The sequence below is a fragment of the Mustela nivalis genome (genome assembly GCF_964662115.1).
Source record: "Mustela nivalis genome assembly, chromosome: 11".
In the NCBI taxonomy this organism is placed as follows: domain Eukaryota; kingdom Metazoa; phylum Chordata; class Mammalia; order Carnivora; family Mustelidae; genus Mustela; species Mustela nivalis.
In genome coordinates this window covers 38,983,021-38,988,595 of record NC_139030.1, presented here as the reverse complement: position 1 = coordinate 38,988,595, position 5,575 = coordinate 38,983,021, and positions in this window count along the sequence as shown.

Sequence of the window (5,575 nt, the reverse complement as noted above, 5' to 3'; positions counted from 1 at the left end):
AATATGTTTCACACATATGTGAAACAAAGTAATCAAATCTTGGTGGGAGGTGGTATAGATTAACCTATTCTGTTTAGGTACCCCCTCATCCCCCCCACCCCCGCCAAGTAGTAGATTTTCAGTAAGAGATTTTGTAGTAGTTCTGTGTGTGGTGTTTTCAGAGAATGCTGTAACTGAATAAAGTATTAACGCACTTAAAGCTAAACATCGATGATGTGTAATGAACAATCTGCTAAATGCTAATATAATTTATCCTTTTTAAAATTTATAAACATGACATATTGCATGCACTTAGTGCTAATCTATTTTAGACATTCATTTGGTTTGACCTATGACCATAATACATTATGTTCCTTGAGATATTTATCTTGTCATTTGGAAACAAGATTACAATTAATGCGACACACATGACTTTAAATTACTACCTCAACTAGAGATGTGTGAGTAATGAATTAGCCACAGCTTTGAACCCTCTGCTTATAATTTAAATTACCAGCCCTTAGCTGATGCCTCATTGTAATCCTTTAAACAAGTCATGGAATCAAAGAACCACATCTAGTTTTTGATACTAGACTTAGCGATACTTTTCCATTTAGTTTACCTAACCCTAAGCTGATGTATTCAAATTTGTACAAGGAAAATAATTATAAAAAAGAGATTTACTAATGATCTTAATATTAGAATAAAATCATAGCCAGAGTATATCTAAACTAGATATACAAAAAAATTATCCCTTTTTCCTGTATTCCACTTTTAAGGAGGAAAAAATGCTTTTGGAAAAGCTCATCCCAAGGATTTAGTGCATGAAACATTTTTCAGGAGAGGGCTCCATAAGAAAAAGTCCAATTTGTTATGTTTTCTCTACCACCTTCTCGGTATTGACTTTGTCAGACTGTAAGTTTTGTTTAGAAACGTACTAAATATTTGTTGAAGTGTCTGTGGTGATAAATGATAACCATTTATTTTGGATAATTGTAGATTAAATTTTGTCCGCTATCTTCCATTTGCTGTGACTGGATGGATACTTTAATAATAACCGACAGACAATGTTGTATTAGTTTCAGGTGTACAACATAGTGATTTGGTATTTGTGGACCTTACAAAATGGTCACCACAATGGGTCTAATTACAATCTGTCACCATACAAAGTTGATATAGTATTATTGACCATATTCCTTCTGCTGTACATCATATTGCCATGTCTTTTTTATCTTCTAGCTGGGAGATTGTACCTCTTAATACCTTTCACCTATTTCATCCATCCGTCCATCCCCTCCTCTTAATAAATTATTTAAGGGGCACCTGGGTGGCTCAGTGGGTTAAAGCCTCTGCCTTCGGCTCAGGTCATGATCCCAGGGTCCTGGGATCGAGCCCCGTATCGGGCTCTCTGCTTGGCAGAGAGCCTGCTTCCTCCCCCCTCTCTCTCTGCCTGCCTCTCTGCCTACTTGTGATCTCTGTCTGTCAAATAAATAAATAAAATCTTTTAAAAAAATGAATTATTTAAGCTCTTACTGTATGCCAGGCACTGTACTAAATCATATTTTATGTATAAATTCATGCTTTTTATGTTTACTTGTATACATATATAGCATATATACTTACATGTAACATATACTTAATAAATATTGTATACATATATAATTTTAATATAGGTAAAATATCTCTCCAACAAAATACTAAGGGTCTTAAGAGTAGAGACTGTCTTAAGCCTTTTTATTATTTTCCCCCAGGTGCCAGGCAAAATTTTATCACACAATTGTCACTCAATAAAGACTTGGTGAGTTAAGATGTTCCTTTGAAACTTCACATTTTATACTGCACTTCAAGGCATATAGTTCCACAGGGTGACTAGAACTACAGATAACCCAAAGCAGTGGCAAAATAGTAATTATCTGAGAAGCATGGCTTTCTCTCTGATATATTAAAATGCTGTAGATTAACTAGATTGAATCCATCAACAAGTGAAATGCCTGTTATTAGGCTTGAGTGTTGGGTTAATAAACTTCTCTGCATTTATAGTCTAACTAAAGAGCCCAGAGTAGGATATATGAACACAAGACCTATTAAGTACTGAATCATTTGCTACTATCTAAAACATGAGTTCAGATAGGAAGGTATTAGAAAGGGAACAAAATAACCGAGTAATTCCTCAACTAAACAGGTGTTTGGATCAGCTGGATGGGGCATGAATCTGGACTCTCCTGCTTTTTTACTGTGTATCTTGAGGCAGGTGACCTAATTGTTCTGAGCTTTTTGCATCTCTACCGCCCTGCAAAGCTGTGATAGATAATATCACGTATGTGACATACCTAGACCATTGCCATACACATGCTAAACAGTCCTTTGGATTAATCAAAGGTTTCAAGGTAAAATGATACTTTACCTAAATCTGAAAGAGTAAATCTGAAAGAATACAGGCAAAGGAAGAGCAGAAGCAAGAGAAGGCAAGAATGAGAACAGTACATATTAGCAAGATTCAGGGAGTCTTTTATTTTTATTTATTTATTTATTTAAGATTTTATTTATTTATTTGACAGAGATCACAAGGAGGCAGAGAGGCAGGCAGAGAGAGAAGAAGGGAAGCCGACTCCTTGCCGAGCAGAGAACCTGATTCAGGGCTCGATGCGGGGCTCGATCCCAGCACCCTGGGATCATGACCTGAGCCGAAGGCAGAGGCTTTAACCCACTGAGCCACCCAGGCACCCCTCAGGGAGTCTTTTAAAATGGAGTGGAAGTTAGCAGCAAGAGAAGTATGAAAATTTTTTCAGTAAAATGGGCTCAGCTAGTTCGGAGCCTCCTAGAGGTGTTTAGGTGGGAAATGACGGGCAGATAGAGACTCCTCAACTGGTCCATTCTCTGCCTGTAGTATCACAACGTACGTTGTGGATGACACATGGTTGTACCTGAATACTCCTTTATCTTTGCTTTTCTTCCCCAGAACTTGGCATGTTGTCTTGTATTATGAGAAATTACTGTATTTTTTATACAAATTACTGAGTCTGCATGCTGACAGTTCCTCTTTGCTTTTTGTTGGATAGTTCTACAAAAGAGAATAAGTATATACATATTAAAGATGACCAATAAGGGCTTAGGCATCTTAAAGCTCTATGAAAGTCTAATATGAATAGTATTTAATGAATAGTATCTAATATGAATAGTATTTACAAAGAGTATATCTTTGTAAATGCCCTCCCTCAGTGCCAAATTCTTTGGTATGACTCATAGTATATTAAGATAGTACTCTAAAATGTTTTAATAACAAAATTAATTATAGTGAATATTGACTTAGAATATCTTATATCAAAGCTTTTCCTTAATTTTTTTAAAATAAGAAGTTTAATCTTTTGGCAATTTGCATTTTAGTTTATTGAACTTATTGTGAAGTTTCACAAATTAAGGCCACTGATAACTTCATCTATAGAATGACTCAATATGACACATTGTAGAAAAAGAAAATAGGACATTTTCCAAAATACCAGGCCTTATTTTAAGTGAAATTGATCTATTAGCTGCCTGCTAGGTAGCTCGGTTTTCCCATTCCCAACGAAGTGGGAATAATTTGTTTTTATTGAACTCAACGATTGTATTCCAAGAAAAATGTCTTTGAAAAAATAAATTGTTATTTTCTGTCCTTTAGAAATAGCTATTTGAGGAGTTTATAGGATTTTCCTAGGTGTCTGATTGAAGCTGTCTGATTCTTATGTAGATTTTCCCTAACATACAGCATTTGGTTTGCAGAATGGTGGCTCACAGGAAAATGGCTGCCTAACAGAGGCAGAAGTATAATTATGATATCATTAGAAATATTTAAATATAAATAACATTCTATATTTGTCCTTGTCACTTGTCTAGGTTTTGACAGGAGGAGCTGGTTTTGATGGGATTCCTGTGGCCCCATAGATTTTATCCTGTTATCCAATTTTCCGCTGCACTGATCTCCTTCTGTCAAACTGACTGCCAGCCAGCCTTACATTTTCCCGAGAGGAGGAGCAAAGCTTTGTATTATAGTGGACAGAAAAAGGAGAACAAAAAACTGAATTTTTCCCCTCAAGTACTATATTCGCTCTTTGTAATGGAAAATTCCACCATCTGAGGGGTTGGGAGAATAGGGGGTTAGGGGACAGGGAAGATGTCATCTTTTCATTCAGTTGTGCAAGATAATGTTGCAAAGCTGACCGGACACCAAGCTGAGCAGCATACAGATCAGCAGAGTTTTCCAGGATGCTCAGAGTCACAAGAGTGGCTGAGAAGCTGCCAAAAACTGGTTTGTGCTGAGTATTCCCTCACATTTCAAATATTGGTTTGCTATTGTGTAAAATGAAAGCATACTTACGAGTCACAGTGCAAGGAAAAAGAATTGGGGCGTTTTTCCCTCCATGTGAAGATGTTGCAGTGGATGGTGTTTTATTTTGAGGTTTTTCCATTGACATTGGCTCATGGTTCAGGGACTATAGCAGAGATCAGACAGATTAGAAAAATGAGTGGATTTGACGGAATGTTAAACAGTAGGGAAAAGTGAGAAGTGGGGTGAGGTAGCAAGGTCAGGCCCCAACTAAAAGCCTTCAAAATACCAAATTGCAAAAACCAAACCAAACTGAGAAGAAGTCTTAATGCCGCACCTATTTTTAAGCTCAGTGTGGCCTATGGCATTTTGGATGCAATCTCTGGATTAAAGAAAGAATGGTCCTATGGGCTTTCCAAGTGATACTTTCAGTGATACTGAAAGGACAGGTTTTTAGAACTATGATCATTAATTGTTTAGATCAAGACCTTATCAAGTCTCAGGAACTGTATTTATCCTTTATTTGTAAAATTTAAAACTTAATAATCTTTGAAAAACTGATTGTTTACATGCATAAAAAGGCATAAAGTTCATCAAATATTTTCCTTCTTATTTACATTATAAGGAAAATGTTTGTGTTTAGAATCTTGGGACTATATCTAACATCATGTGGGTCAGTTTCTATAGCTGTAAGAACAGATGTGTTATACAGAATGGAAAATGTTGAACTGGGGCGCCTGTGTGGCTCAGTTGGTTAAGTGTCTACCTTGGGCTCATGTCATGATCCCAGCATCCTAGGATCAAGCACCACATAAGGTTCCCTGCTCAGCAGGGAGCCTGCTTCTTTCTCTCCCTTTGTGCCTCCCCGCAACTTGTGCTCATTCTATCTTGCTCTCTCTCAAACAAATAAAATCTTAAAAAAAAAAAAAGTTGAACTATAAAAGAAAACAGTTTATTATAAGAAATTCTCATGTCAACCATTAAAATGTAAAGTTCCATTCTGAATTTAGTGAAATGCCTTGCTGAATAGATATGATATCCTCTCAAGGGCATGTGCATAGTTAAGAGAGTGGGATCAAATGTGAAAGAAATTCATCCATCTTACTTTTCTGGGGAGTCTGTTCTTTAAAATGGAGGTTGTACAACGCTATGGATTAGAGATATTTGTTTTTACCCTCAGTCAATAGCAAATGAAAAAAAAAATCCTAATTTACCTTATGATATCAAAGGAAGTTGTGATGCCTATCAGAGTTCTGGAGCTTTGGGGAATTAATTCTTGAGTATTTGCCAATT